Below are 16,913 nucleotides of genomic sequence, written 5' to 3'. Positions count from 1 at the left end.
AGCTGTTTAAAGAAAGGCTTCTTCAGCTCACAACTCAGTTATATAAGTGCTTTTCCTTCAGACAACCATCATACTTTGGTATGCTGCAAAAGTGCTTGATGCCTACTTCCCACTTCATCACATAGAATATTCAAAAAAGAGTTGTGTATGACAGGGTAGAGATTTCATAAAATTAATTATGCTTACTGATTCATCAAGCACATTCTTAAGTGAAACTGGAATTCTTTTACTGTAAATGCATAGAGATATAGTATACAATAGTTTGATGTCTCTGTCTTAATGTCTGCTAAGGTGCCAGCAGTATTTTCCTACCGACATAAACATCAACACAATGAATATGGCAAATTATGTCTATGTATTACTACGGGAACAGTTTTTACCTCATGGAACCCTGAAAAAGTCTGAGGGACCAGTGGTCCCAGATTATATTTTTTAAAGGTTTCTTTTTAAGTTTATTTATTTTGAGAGAGAGAGAGAGAGAGAGAGAGCGAGTGAGTGAGCAGGGGGAGTGGCATAGAGAGAGGGAGAGAGAGAATCCCAAGCAAGCTCCATGCTATCAGCACGGAGCCCGACATGACGCTCAATCCCACAAACTGTGAGATCATGACCTGAGCCAAAATCAAGAGTCAGATGCTTAACTGACTGAGCCACTCAGGTGCCCCCAAGATTATATATATATTTTTTTAAATTTTTTTTCAACGTTTATTTATTTTTGGGACAGAGAGAGACAGAGCTTGAACGGGGGAGGGGCAGAGAGAGAGGGAGACACAGAATCGGAAACAGGCTCCAGGCGCTGAGCCGTCAGCCCAGAGCCTGACGCGGGGCTCGAACTCCCGGACCGTGAGATCGTGACCTGGCTGAAGTCAGACGCTTAACCGACTGCGCCACCCAGGCGCCCCAAGATTATATTTTTTAAACTGTTGGGCTAATTTGCAGCAATGTGGGTGGAACTGGAGGGTATTATGCTAAGTGAAATAAGTCAGGCAGAGAAAGACAGGTACCATATGTTTTCACTCATATGTGGATCCTGAGAAACATAACAGAAGACCATGGGGGAGGGGAAGGGGGGGAAGTTACAGAGAGGGAGGGAGGCAAACCATAAGAGACTCTTAAATACTGAGAACTGAGGGTTGATGGGGAGTGGGGGAGAGGGGAATGTGGGTGATGGGCATTGAGGAGGGCACCTGTTGGGATGAGCACTGGGTGTTGTATGGAAACCAATTTGACAATAAATTATATTAAAAAATAAATTAAAAAAAATATAAAAATGTGCTGTCAGATTAAAAAAATTAAAAAATTAAAACTGTTGGGCTAGATTAATGACCTTCAAGCTTTAAAATGCATGACAATTACCTGAGAAACTTGTTAAAACACTGAACTCCCTGGACCCATTCCTTGATTCAGTTGAGGCCAGACTTAGGAATCTGCAGTTTAACAAGTTCCCTGGGTTCTTTTGTTGCATGTGGTCTGTAGCCCATATTTTCAGAAATATTGGGCTGGAGTTTGAGTTATAGTTTGATGTTATGTTCAAGAAGTTTCAAGATAGTGGTCCTCTCTGGACAGATCAATGTCAATCCTTCACTCTGCATAGAAAATATCTGCCAATAGAATAATTTTGTTTTTGTATGTACTTCATACAGAGAAGTCTGAAAATAGGCCACATCAGAAACAGGTCTATTCCTTTCCTGTTATAATACATCTCCATTGCCTCTCCATTGTTTCTTACCTAAGTCTCTACAACAACCTCTAACTGGTCTTCAAACCATCAGTATCAGCCTCTCATTCATTCTTCTCACAGCTACCAGACAAATTTTTCTAAAAGGGAAAAATATTCATATTGTTCCTTTGCTAAAGGCCCTTAAAGAGCTCCATTTCACCTACAGAATAAAGTTCAACCTTTTATAAGATCTTGACCCATCTGGGTTAGGTATTGTTTTGACACTGTCTAGTGCAGACTTCCCTTGAAGTTATCTGGTTTATTTGTGTTTCACTAACTATGAACTCCTGCAGGTTAGGGACTGAGTCTTTAATCACTGTATCTACGACATCTAGCAGAGTAACTGGCACATAATATATGTCAAATAAATGTTTGATAAATCAATTTTAAGTATGCTATACTTAATGATAATGTGAATCTTGATTCAATCTGAAAACAAATTTATCCTTAAAGATAATTGTAGAAAACAGAGTCTAAGGTGTGCCTCCTCCCTACAGTCAAAGACCACATATCTTGACAGGACATGTCTCCCCACAGAAAGGATGTATTATAGACACACAGATAAAAAGTTAAACACTAATTCTACTCTATAGACTTTGGGTTTAATGTGACGCTTACTGCCACAGTGCTGATCCCCCTGAAATTACCATACTGGCAGAGTAGTGCTAGTGGTGGCAATAATCTCTCTCCAACCTGGGGCTTGACTATGCCTCAGTTTCCCACTTAAATTCAGGAGCTAGGACAGGTGCCATTTCAGCTCCAAGCTCAAGTTAGAACACAGTCATCCTGGCTCACTAGGAGACTGGTAATTTAGACGCTTATGAGGAGGTTCAGAGGATATAAAAGAGAAGTCTTAAAACACTTGGAAGAGGTTGAATGTCTACACACCACTTGGAAGAGGCTGAATGTCTACACAACTCTAAATTTGTGCTGATACTGAGGAAAAGAAAATAAGATATGCTATTACAAGGCCATGTACAAATTGTAGCATACATGTTATCTAATTAATAGGGTATTCTGTAATTGTATTAAAATTTTTATGCTAAAGGTCTATGGTCATAGTTTTTGTTTTGGGGTAGCAAGGTTTCTACAAAGCAAATTCAACATTTGTTGTTGCTATATGTTAATGTTTTCTGGAGGAATGTCAGTCGGTAAACTCTATAACATCAATGTACTTATTCAATCCTTTGGGATAATAAATTGTGCAATATCCAGAGCTGTTCAGAATCTGATAAGAATATTTGATGGTGCAAGGTGAAGCAACTACTGACTAGCAACATATACACAACAGGCTAATAACAATTAGAACGATATTTGTTGGGCAGTGTAAAAAGATAAACAGGAGATTTAGGGGTTTGAGGCAAAGAAAACTTATACAAATGAACATAAGAAATTTTGGTGACCCTTTGTCCTTGTGTTAATCAGTTCTGTTTTCCTATAACACGAGACCTTGGGAAGGAGAATTCCAGTGAACAAAATGTTGCTGTATCCAGGGGGAAAACATGAGCACAAAAGCAAGCCATAGCCTAGACCTACAATGAAATTGGGACATGGTCTGTACCACTTGCCACTTTACCTGCAACCTTTCAGACCAGGTGAAACTTGTCCAAGAATGTATGGAAGGGACATGCACTTTGTACCTTAAATACTTTCAAACTCTATCGAGTGCCATTTTTGTGTAGATCTAAAAGCCCCATCTATTCTTTTTAATGTTTATTTTGAGAGAGAGAGAGAGAGTGCTAGAGTGTGAGTGCACGTGAGTGGGGGAGGGGAAGGGGGGCTGGGAGGGGAGGTGGGAGAGGGAAAGAGAAGAGAGGGAGAGAGAGGGAGAGAGGGAGAGAGAGGGAGAGGGGGAGAGAGATTGAGAGAGAGAGAGAGAGAGAGAGAGAGAGAGAGAGAGAATCCCAAGCAGGCTTACACTGCCAGTGCAGAGCCCATGAGGGGCTCGAAGTCACAAACCTTGAGATCATGACCTGAGCAGAGATCAAGAGTCAGTAGCTTAATGGACTGAGCCACCCAGGTGCCTAAAAGCCCCAACTAAGTTGATATTTCAATGTCAGACTAAAATGTCCTTAGTTAAAAAAATGCAATAAGGCCTGAAAAGATGAAGTCCCTGGAAGGAAAGGACCATGTCATTGTTTATCTTTAGCTATTCCCTTCTCACTCTTCTACTACCACAGCATCCAGTACAGTGCTGGGCATAAAGGGTATTCAAATTTTTGCTGAATTTGGAACTTTTTGTATGCATTCTCTTCAGGTATAGATTGTAATAGGGGGATTACATTGGAAAATTCATTAATCATTAAAATTAGGAACAACATTGTGTTTAGGGATAAGGTATTCATTTTGATCTGGCCATAAGAACCCAAGGGTACAAAAGTTACAGGTGTCCCATTAGTATTCTATGAGGTATCTGGATTAGAGAAAAAGAGAATTTGGTACGCCTCTGCAGAAATTTTCGTATCATTTAGTATAAAAAAATTCATAAATAAGAACAGTGTACTAACTGAGAATATTAAATTTCCTCCTGTATGAAGTATTACAAAAGTTAACTTTTGTACTAAGGTCCACACACTAAATATAAAAACAAACATAAGGGGCGCCTGAGTGGCTCAGTCTGTTAAGCGTTGAGCTTCGGCTCAGGTCATGATCTCCTGGTTCTTGAGTTTGAGCTCCCTGACTCTGTGCTAACAGCTCAGAGCCTGGAGCCTGCTTTGGATTCTGTGTCTCCCTTTCTCTCTGCCCCTCCCCTGCTCATGCCTGTCTCTCTCTCTCTTAAAAATAAAATAAACATTAAAAAAAATTTTTTTAATAAACATAAACCGGTCTTCCTTGTGATTTTATACTTTCACAATAAATTGTTTCTGAAAGTCAATAAGGAAAATAGCCTGTAAAACTATACTTTGAAGTTACATTAGCTTGATATAAAAAGTACCACATTAGTACAAAGAAATATAACTAAAATGCTTGTTATCACAGTCAAAAACATTCTGTTCTTATCATATTGAGATAACTAGTTCCTTGACATTGACAACAGATACAGTTAAAGCCTGAGGCCAGTCTGAAAATGAGGCAGGAGGAGGGAAGGAAAGAGAAGCTATCAAGTGCATGGTAATCAGTGTTTTCCAAATTCTATTTCAGGTGTTAAGTATTTTAAGAGAAAATGAGTTCTGTAGATAAACAAATTTAGAAAATATTTCATTTAACAGTGTTGAACAGTACTTCTTTAGCATATCAGAGGCTCTGAGAAGCCCTGCAGTGATATGCATTGTCAGTCTCCAAAAAAAAGTGCTATAGATAAGGGTGAGGAGGTGGTTAAAATATCCTTTAATGAACCAGGCTGTATACTTAGTGCTTTGTATATTATCTGATTTATCCCTCACAATAACCCTATGAGGTAGGTACAGTTATTACCATCACCCCCCTCCCCCCACATTCTATAGACGAAAAAACTGAGTCTTCAAGAGGTTAATTTGGCCAAGGTTATAAAGCTATTACACTACAGTGTTGGGATTCAAATCAAAATCCATCTGATTCCTAAATCCCCTCTCTTTATCACTGTGCCATCAAAAGGTCCACAGCCATTTCTATTGTTAGGGATGAACATCTTGATTTTAAGGAATTGTTGCTCCTTAAAATGAAAATGCACATGGAGAAGAACAAGATAGTTGTTTTAGTTTCTTGATTATGTGATTTCTCCCTGAATTTCTCAAAACCAGCCCAGAAAACCGGAAATTTGGATGGCATGGTTTTTTCCCCCGCTTTTACATCTAAAACAATTACATATCTCAAAATGTAGTAGGGAACAGCTGTAATAACCAAAGGAGAAACAGCACGTTTAGTAATAAAAAATGTTAGCAAAAGATTCAAGAGAACTAACATTTGCTAAATGCCCACTCCATGACAAACACTTTATTTACAACATCACAGAAAATGGGCATTATTATTCCACTTTTTATGAACAAGATAAATGAAGTCCAGGTTTCACAACTCGTCCAAGATTACATATTTATTAGTTGGTAGAACTAAAATCAAGCTAAGCAGTCAGACTCAAGGACACCCACTCTTCCACTGTAATATGCTATCTCTCAATTTCAAATAGACCACATTCATCTTTGGTACAATATACTGAAATAAAAATAGAGCAATCATGTAGCTTTCCTTATCATCAAAGAATAATCCACTTGTCTTTAATTACATTACTCAAGGTAAATCAATATGCTCCTCTTCATCAGTTCAACCAAAAGTCATCAGTCAAATAGGAACAGCAAAAAGGGTTGGAGGTTGGGGGATTAGGGTAAGGGAGGTGACTGGTGAGCTGGCACTAGCCAGTTTTGGTCTCTCTTAAACATCCTGTCCTCTTGCCAAAATGAAATGATGGTGGTGGAAAACAGGAATTTGAAATACCATTACAACTCAAATCATTTTGGGGCGATGTTAAATATAGGTTGCTCATAGATCTATGAATGACAACCGCAATATAATCACATTTTCTAGCCTTAATCTAAATGCCTGTTGAAATCCTCTACAATGAGAAAAGATGTACCAACTTGAAAATGTATTAATGGCTAACTGATTTACAAATCAGTTACGTTCTTACAACTTTCACAAACATTACAAATGCTATTAAAATAAGCCAACTTCTGAGATCACCATAGGTTAGGAAAACAAAATGCAGAGTCCTCAAGGTGAAACACACAGAAAAGGTGAGGTAAAGCTTGAATCGACATTACAAAGACACTAAATAAGCAGAGAAAATTCTAAACCAGCATAATCAGGAATAATATGATAAAGTATATTTCACCAGGCTATCATTATGAACAAAAGCTACAAAGGTAACCCTAGTGGGTTGTGTTTCACCTATTCACTTGTAAGTCAGCTGTTGGGAAGTAAAGGCAGCATATTTTCCTATAGTAATGTGCTAAACAGTGTTTGGGTTCCCAAATGAGCCTACAAATGATTACATGTGAAAGGTGTTGAGAACTAAAAACTGCAAAGCAAATTATGAACTATTATTTAGCCCATACTTGTAATAAAACTTTTCAGGAAGCAGGATCACTGGAATAACTAAAGCAAAACACACAAAAGCACTTCAAACTTATCTTAAATACCAGGACATAAGAAAATACATATATATTCAAGAGGATTACATGGCTAATGGGTGGTTTTTGTGGAGATTGTGGGAGTAAGTTATGGACACATTCAAGGTTGTTAAATACGAGAGCGCTGACTTGTTATGTTAAATTTCACTTCAAAAGAAGTGGAACCCCACAGAAAGAAGCTCAGATTTTTTAAAAAAGAACATGGGGCTCCAAGAGGGTGTGAGGGTATGTGTGTAACATTATCTAAGGTAAAATTAATCATGCTATGAAAGGCAGGGGAAGAGGGTGGAAATGTAGGATACAAAATCTGCTCTCAGAAGGAAAGAAGTGGTGCAGAAGGCACCCCTGAATAGGAGTTTCTGTGCAAACTGCCAACTGGTAGAGTTTTGTATAGTGGTCTATCATTTCAAGGGACATGCTAATTTTAAAAACAAGTAATTCGATTTTAATGATGTCTTAAATATCATCTTGATTGAGCTTGTATGTTATGCATATCATTAATAAGGTGTAACATATGAATATTATGATTCTCCTCTGCCCTTACTCTAATAAATTTTCCTCTTTCCTAGAATGACAAAAACTACTGTCATCAGATGAACCCAGTGTGTCATAAATGAAAATTGCCAATATATTTGATTCTTCATACAAAGCTGTTAAACTTAGCACTATTAAGTACTGACAAGAACAGATATTGAAGGGGGCAAGTGAGGGGAAGCAGGATTCTCATGGGAAATAAGCAAAAATACCAAGAAAGGTAAGAGGTGGGTATGTGCGTAAGGGGGGAAAGAAAAAATATATGTAAATAGTGATATGAAGGGTAAAGCGAAATTTTTCACATTAAAATAGGAAAAAATTAGTCTTTAAAGTTCTTTAGTGTTCAAGGTTCATTTTACGTATGAAGAAACCACTTAGTGTTAACAAGAAAGGACGACATTAACAATCATACAGGTTAGATATATTCAAAAGGCCAAAACAATTCTTTAAATTCTCCTAATAGTCTGTAAATCATTTCTATTATCAGGTATGATTTGTTCCTGTTGTTGCTATAGTCACATTATTAATGCTTCCTTTAGGATTTATCAATGGTATAGGAATATTTTGGGTTTTTAAAAAATAACAGGGGCGCCTGGGTGGCTCAGTCGGTTAAACGTCCAATTTAGGCTCAGGTCATGATCTCACAGTTCGTGAGTGCAAGCCCCACATCGGGCTGTGTGCTGACAGTTCAGAGCCTGGAGCCTGCTTCGGATTCTGTGTCTCCCTCTCTCTCTGTCCCTCCTCCTCTCATACTCTGTCTCTGTCAAAAAATAAATAAACATACAAAATTTTTTTTTAAATAATGGATTTTTTTCTGATTACAAGTATAAGACATACTCATTATAGGAAATTCAGAAAATACAGAAAAACATAATGAAAAGAACAATAATCACCCATAATTTTACCAACCAGAAATAACCAACGTTAACATTTTGGTGTATTTTCTTCTTAAAAGCTAAGACTTTTTATTAGTTGAAGGCAGCATTTAATTAACTAAGCTACTTCAACATTTTATCTGAAATGATAAATGTCTTGAGAAACACACACATCAACAAGGGAGTTCTAGACCATCTTCTTTCAAAAAAGCAAAAATAAATAGGGTTAACTCAAAATCACTGATTTGTATCTAACTTAAGCATTCAAGCGTTAAAACCAAGTAAATCACGACTAGGTCCTGATCCTAACAGCCTCCATGATGTCAGGCATGAATCACCAAACTTTCTTTTCAAAAGAAATGAATACTATAATAAGTCTATGGGTAAATTCAAGCAGCAAGTATATGCCATGATATATAGAAAGACATGCACATACAGCTGAAAGAGAAAAAAAGAACAGGAAATACAATAATAACAAAGAGCCCTTGTACTCTGCTTTGCTCATAGGGCTCCAAAGTGGGTGTTCACAGCAAAATGTGGCAACTCTGAATTGGCTTGGTAACTGCATCAAAAAGTGCATGTACTCTGTGCTTGGAAATAACTCCCTACACTATATAGCTGAGGAGCGTCACAGTTAACTAGCTCCGGAGCAGTGAAAGAGAGCATTTCTGTGGGTGACTGAGTTCCTACCACATGCTGCAAGAGGTCACTCCCTGAAGAGACAAAGTTCAAAAATTCTTCATCTTGGGGTGTGAGGTAGTCTTCTAGGGTTCTGGTACTGTTCTGTTTCTTGATCTAGGCTCTGGCTACACAGGCATGTTTACTTTGGGAAAATTCACTGAGCTATATACTAATGATTTCTGTACCTCATTGGTATGTATGTTATACTTCAACAAAATTTACATATACAAAAAATTCTTTGTCCCTAAGATAATATTCGTGGTACCCTATCAAGTTAACTCTGGGGAAAACCCCAACCAATAATTTACAGTTCAGTGGTCGTCATGAAAACAAAAAGTGATCTTAGCCAATGAGATGCTACTTCACCAAGCAACAAGGAAATTAATTAGGTGCAAAACTCATTTGTGACAAAGACATCACCGATAGGAATATTATGGGGAGAAGAGAAACTAAAGGTACAAATGGTGATCAAACCTTTCAAAAGACCAAGTACATAATAGGTAATGCATATGGGTTAGACCAGATCACGTTTATGGCCAGAAGTATATATATTTACATAAATCTCTATAGAGCATATTTTTGCTTAAAAATTTTTTTTAACATTTATTCATTTTTGAGAGACAGAGAGTGACAAAGCGTGAGTGGGAGAGGGACAGAGAGAGAGAGGGAGACATAGAATCCGAAGCAGGCTCCAGGCTCTGAGCTGTCAGCACAGAGCCTGATGCGGGGCTTGAACCCATGGACTGCAAGATCATGACCTGAGCTGAAGTCCGATGTTTAACAGACTGAGCCACCCAGGAGCCCCATTTTTTAAATGTACCAATTCATAATCCTCCCTGTCACCATTTCAGCACTTCCTTTCTGCCAGTTAATGAAAGAGAAGCTCGATCCCTACCCCCCTCAAAACTTACCCCATTCAACTTGTAAGGGAATCCTCTATTTTTAATTACATAGGGAAATGCTTACAATAACAAGCTGGATACAAAACTGTACATACAATATGTAATTATAATTCTTTAAATATATATACAGAGCAAAAGAAGAAAATAACAAAAATACCCCAAAATGATAAAATGCTTCTATTTATGGATTTTTATATTTTCCTTTAAATTTTATTTTCTTAATACATTAATACTCATAAAAAATAACCATTATGATAAAAGTAGGATATAAAACCCTATCTACACATGAAAAAGAAACATGAAGGAATATTAATGGTATTGTGGAATTATGCATAGTTTTTTAAAAAAATTTTTAGCGTTTATTTATTATTGAGAGACAGAAAGAGACAGAGAATGAGCAGGGGAGGCGCAGAGAGAGAGTGAGACACAGAATCTAAAGCAGGCTCCAGGCTCTGAGCTGTCAGCACAGAGCCTGACATGGGGCTCGAACCCACCAACTGTGAGATCATGACCTGAGCTGAAGTCAGATGCTCAACAGACTAAGCCACCCAGGCGCCCCAGGAATTATGCATAGTTTTTAGTTTTATGATTTTCTGTGTTTTCCAAGTTTTCTGCAAGAAGCAGGATTAACTTCATAATCAGAAATAACAGAAAATGTCTTTGATACTCTGTTTATTCCATTTAAGGCTGGGAACAGATTAAATATGGCATTCTGTAGGAGATAACACATCTTCCAGGGACTGAGGGGGGCATGGAGTTCTTTATGTGCTTAGAAAAACAATATCTGAGGTGCCTGGCTGGCTAAGTCGGAGAACATGTGACTTTTGATCTTGGGTTGTGAGTTTGAGCCCCACATTCAGTGCAGATTACTTAAAAATAAAATCTTAAAAAAAAATAATTTGCTGATCAAGCTATTTTTTAAAGGTTTTTATGTAATGGAATTCCACATATCACCAACAAATTCAGTGGAAGCATTTTAAGTGGAGACATAAATTGAATGCTGGTGTAAATCAAGCTTTTAAAACAAAACAAAAAAACAGAACAGGGAAAGTTCAATGTAAATACTCATTCTTACTATCTCTTTGTTACATAAGTCATTTTGCCATTAAAAACACATAAACCATACTTATGACCCAAGCTCAGCAACCTGGAGAGTGAGGATGGACAACCAGAACAGATGACAGGGTGTGTGGAATCCAATGACGAGAGCAGAAGTTGCAACTTTCTGTTGTATTTCCATAAAATCAATCTCTAACAATTTTTATGAAATAATGGAATACAGAACAATGAAATCATTACTTGTTCACTGTCTTTTCCTTTAAAATGCAGAATGTTTGTGTTCATAACTCTCTCACGGTGCTTGGAACAGAGTAGGCACTCAGTAAACATACATTGCGTGAATAAACTAGCGAAGGCATAAAAAAATAAAAAATGAATAAAAACCCATTAATTGGCCCATGATGGTGATTACCATAGAAATTAAGGAGCCTGCAATCTGGAAGAATTTGTACACTCTTATTCCTCCTAATTTACCTTAATTATTTTGTATATTCAGGTAAGAAGCATAGTATGCACACAATATATCCTTGATAAATGCTCAGTGAATGGGATTTCAATCCCCTTCCCCACTAGATACTTTTCTAATGAATCTTATGACCCTCTGGCATTCTTTTCATTCTTGGGTATTTTTTTTTTCATTCTTGGGTATTTAAAGCAACTCGACAAGCATTTTCAGAGCACACACAGTACAAAGGTTCCCATGAGGAATATGAAAATAAAATATTAAAATAACTACAATCCAGTAGGAAGGTAAAACATATAAATACATAACTACCAGTAAAATGCAAAAAGTACTATAAGACACGGAATGCCATGGGAGCTAAAACAAAAGGATTATTTTGTTTTTGGTGTGGACTGTGGTGGGAAGAGTAAAGGAAGGAATTGACAAAGTCTTCAAAGATGAGACATTTGTGTTGGGTTTTGAAGGATGGGTAAGTTTTTGGCAAGCAGAGCTGGGAAAAAAAGGGTATAGAGGCAAAAGAGAAGTACAAACAAAGGAATGATAATGGGAAAGGACAGAGGGCATTTAGGGATCAACATGAGAGAAGAGGTACATAAAGCTTTGAAAGTATGTTGGGACCAGATTAAGAGTCTTGTATCCCATGCTGGGAAATGGAGTGTAAAATTTGTAAGCAATGGCTTTTCACACAATGGCATAGATGTGATCAGAGTTCCAGCGGCAATGTGGAAGATCTAGAAGGAAGAAACAACCGATCAGTGGCAGGGAGAACAATTAGGAGGCTAAGCATTTGTCTCTATGAGAAGACACAGGAACTAAAAGCAGGGTAATAACAGTTGCAAGGGAGAATGGGACATATGTGAGATTTAAAGTGATAGAATCAATTGGATGTGGCATTTACTGTAGGCAAGGGTGGTGGTGGCCCGGGTGTGAACACCAGGAAGAAGAGGTGTTAGATGAATGAATTAATAAAACAACCAAAATGAAACAAAAGAGAGATAAGAGAAGTAAAAGACAGCTTGGGAGAATTTCAGAGCAGTGGTCAACAGTGTTAAATATGGTACAGCAGAAATATCAAAAAGGATGTATCTAGAAATGGATTTTGAAATGGTTCTTTACATTGGTAAACCATCACCACCCAGTCTCTTCTCATCCTCTTTTGAACCTCTCTATTGAAAAAAGGTTCTCTTCAAAGTCAACATCCTAGGAAAAAAGCAGAATAAAAATTAAATGTCAAGTGGTTGAGAAGGGATTGGGTGGTGATAAATCACTATAAAATATTATCTTGAAGTCCTTTGTGAATGAAAAGATTGGTAGCTTGAGGGTGGTAGAAATAGTTATTTGAAAAAAGAATGACAAACACAGGTGGGCCCAAAGATGACTTTCTTGTGAAGAATTCAGTCTACTCACCCTATTCCTAAAGTGTGAAAGTTAGGATTCCAAGTAATGTGGATTTAGTACTCTAGGGTATTCATTTTCAAAGTATGTACTACAAACATCAGACTCCATTTTTGTTTTCTAAAATACATTTATTTAACTATCTTGATCGTGATAAAAAAATATTTCAGGAGCTTCCTTATATGCCAGGCACTGTGTTAAATACTGTATTTGTATTATCTCATTTAATCCCAGCAACTTTATGAGGAAAGTGTATTATTAAGACCATCCTAAACAGGAGAAAACAGGCACATAGAAAAGTAAAATAACTGGCCTAAGATTTTTAAAATACAGAAAGTCCCTGACTTAATAATGGATCGACTCAATGGCTGTATCAAAGCCAAACGCATTCAGTAGAAACTTTGGATTTGGAATGTTGATCTTTTCTGGGGCTAGCAATATGCAGTAGTGAGGCCAGCAGTGATGCTGGGCAGCGGCAGCGACCTGGCACTCCCAGCCAGCCATGCGGTCGTGAGGGTAAACAATCTACATTTACATCCATTCTATACCCTACAACTATTCTGTTTTTCACTATCTGTACAGTATTCAACCAATTACATGAGATAGCCACATTTTATTATAAAACAGGCTTGGTGTTAGATGCCTTTGCCCAACTGTAGGCTAAGGGAGGTGTTCTAAGCATGTTTAAGGTAGGCTACACTAAACTATGATGTTTGGTAGGTTAGGTGTATTAAGTGCATTTTCGACTTACTGATATTTTCAATTTATGATGGGGTAATCAGAGGTGTAACCCCATCCTAAGTTGACCAAAATCTGACCAAAAATCTGAAGTAAGTGGCAAAGCCCAACTTGTTAATATGTTCTACTGTCTTTCAACAATGCATACAAGCAACTGTTTTATACATCTCATTGGAGACCACCAAATCATTAACTTAAACTGCTTGGTTCATTCACTTTTTTACAACCCTCAGGAATAACACTTACCCTGTCATGCCTTGGAATATGTTTCAAGTTCCCATAAATGTGTCATGGATTATGAAGGTTGTAGCACTGCTCAGGTCTTTCAATTAATTCATGCCTGCACATGTTTACTCGAGCAAAATTGTACAAGCAGGTACCTACAGCACTTCAACCCATGGGCTGTGCTCAATTAGATAGCATGCAAGGTTCAGGCCCATCTGCCCAGCAAAAGCAGAACAGTCAGTTGCACAATAACATGTGTAACGTGTCTCATCATGACAATCCTACATTTTACATGGCTTTAGTGCTTACTCTAAGTTTTGGCTGCTTATCTCATTTTCATATTTAAGATAAAGATATATGAATAGTGATTAACCTTGGAAACCAAAATTTTCTCCTAATTCCCTTCCAGGACTCTGGATCAATGTGGTTGAAAAATATCCAGAGACTGTAAGACAAGCTGTTAATAAACATCTATCATTTGCAATTATTTATCTGTGTAATTCAGGATTTTTCTGGATACTTTGCAACCCAAAACAATAGACAGAAATAAACTGCATGGGTTGATGCAAGGCTATGACTACCTTTTGTGAAATTTCGGTATATATAAAAACAGCCTCATTTTCCTGACTGATTGCTCTTTATATAGTGGAGTTCCTCTACAATAAACAAAAGTGTTAAAGCAACTGCTCTAAACCAGTTAGTTCTGTTACTTGAAACAAATGGGTCTTCATGTTCCCAGGACTGTGATGGGGAGAGTATGGATGTTCATCCTGAATTCAAAAGGCAAACAATTCAAGCACTCCTGTGAGAATGGCTAAAGAGAGGTTTCATAAACAAAGACAACAGCAATGGCTTTTCCACATTTGGTGGCCCTTGGGTAATTCAAGACAATACATACTGAGTTAATCAACATTTAAACCTCAGTCCTACCTCTTTGCCACTAAGATCCCAGATAAGTTGTTTCTGACCAGAGATTACAATGAACCCTAGCCTAGGCTAACTCTCAGGAATGAGCAAAGCAAACAATACAAAACTTTGGGAGCAAATATTCAACAACACACGTGCATGAAATGCAAAGTGATTTTGTCCCCTGTGTTGAAAAGAAGTTTCTCGAGGCATTCATGGAAGAAATGTGATTCTATACTTCAAGTAACTAGGCTAGCTTTTTATGGCTAGTTAGCCTAGTGGTAAAATTTGCTGTAGTTATCATCTCAGTAGTAAAATTTTTAAGTCTCAAAATACCTTTCTGAGTGTCACTTAATTAAGTGCTCAATATTTAGGCCTTTATTTCTAGACAGTATCTTGAAATAAAACAGCCATGATTCTATTTAAACTGACAGCTGCATAAGCATCTATTTGTATGTTTTCTGCATCTTGCGGCTTTAACCTACTGTAATAACCAACTTTAATTGAGTGTGATTATTATCTGCTAGGTGGTTTACATATATTATCCTTAATCCTAGCAACGTAGGGGCACCTGGGTGGCTCAGTCGGTAAAGCATCCAACTTCAGCTCAGGTCACCACCTCATGTTTCCTGGGTTCAAGCCCCGCACTAGGCTCTGTGCTGACAGCTCAGACCCTGGAGCCTGCTTCAGATTCTGTGTCTCCTTTGCTCTCTGCCCCTCCCCCACTCGCACTCTGTCTCCCTCTCTCTCAAAAATCAATACACATTAAAAAAGTTTTTTAAATTACAAAAAAAAGAAGAAAACAATCCCAGCAACATAAGTATCTCCATCTTACAGATGCAGAAACTGAGACTCAGTAAAGTTACAGAACCTGATCAAGGGTACAAAGCTATTGTGTGCTAAATCCAGAATTTGACACCCGTTCTTGACTATGATGCCTGTGCTTTTTGTAGTACACCATATTGTCTCTGAATAGCATATAAGTAAGATGTATGTAGACTGCTTGGCACTTAGTGGGAGCTCAACAAAAATTAATTTTAGTGTCCCTTAAAACTATCACATAAATATAAGCTTACATCCTTAACAGAAAGTAGGATAAAAGTGATCTAAATAGGAACTGTCTTATTAAAGAGTACTCTTCAATTTCAAATCATTCATGCAAACGAATCTCATTTGGAAGAGACAAAGTTAAACTTTTGCATTTAGATAGCCAATTGAAACTTAAGGACTTTAAAATTTACCAAATCCTTATTCTTCATTTTTATTAGACTTTAAAACATAATTTCATTCTAATCAATGACTTATCAACCAGGAGAGATACACTTGCTCCTTTAATCAATATTAAAATCTAAGAATCGCAGCATTTTAGAGCTGGAAGGGATCTTAAGAGTTCATCTCCTTCGCTTTTGTCTCTGCACACTCTGCCAATTTGGCCTCCACCTCCTAACTCTATACTATCATTTGGCTAGTGAGTAACTTGTACAAGGTCACAAAGCTGCTGGGGGAAAAGAAGGGACTAAAAGAACTCCGATCTCCTGAGTTCCAGTTCAGTGCTCTTTCCATTTTACCACCCAACCCATGCAAGTGCTCTCTAGGGAGGGCCAAACCCACCGCTTTAAGAAAAACACAAAACCTCTAGTACTGAAATAAGCAGATTCATCTCTCCAGTGACTCCTTAAAAGGCTAATCCTATCAGCTAGCCTTTACTGAAAAGGATGGTGTATTAAAACTCTTTACAGGCGTTAGTTCATTTCATCCTCAAGGCAAACCTGTGGGAGTAGTTTTTCTTAGTTCTTTCCCTTTTGATTGATGAGGGAACACAGACTCGAAAGACTTCAAATAAGTTGCCCAAGGTCACAAGACTAGTTAGCAATGGAGCCGGAATTTAACCAAGGTCTGACTTGGGGCCCAGCTCTCGAACAACTATGATATAGTGCTATTTTGTGTCTCTTCCTTTTTCTCCATTTTTTTTCTCTTTGTCCTTTGGGGCTTCGGATCATACATACACTGTCACTACCTAATCACAAATAGGGAGAAGGTTTCTGGAAGAATCACCCAACAGGGAAAAACTGTAACCCACACCATCTCCACAAATTGAAGACCCACCTGGACTATTTTTCCCAAAGTCTAGGCCTTTGCTATCCTCATCCACAAAGCTCTTTATTTTTTCAGTAACATTAATCACCTGTTTGGCCACTCAATAACCGAAATCGGATGTTTCAAAGGCAAACGAAAGCACTGATACCGACAGTTGCTTGGGACCCGAGACCCCGGGGCAGAGAAGAGGCCCCAAACTAGGCAAAGTTTCCACCCAAA

The 16,913-nt window shown here is 37.8% G+C and overlaps 1 protein-coding gene across 2 annotated transcripts in view; it reads right to left on the bottom strand.

Annotated features, from left to right (window-relative positions):
• Positions 1 to 16,913, bottom strand: part of RNF128 (ring finger protein 128) — a 121,000-nt gene that overhangs the window by 44,452 nt on the left and 59,635 nt on the right. The gene's annotated exons all lie outside the window — the stretch shown is intronic.

Source organism: Prionailurus viverrinus, chromosome X, assembly GCF_022837055.1.
Source record: "Prionailurus viverrinus isolate Anna chromosome X, UM_Priviv_1.0, whole genome shotgun sequence".
Taxonomy (NCBI): Eukaryota; Metazoa; Chordata; class Mammalia; order Carnivora; family Felidae; genus Prionailurus; species Prionailurus viverrinus.
This window is presented reverse-complemented; position numbering and strand designations above follow the sequence as displayed.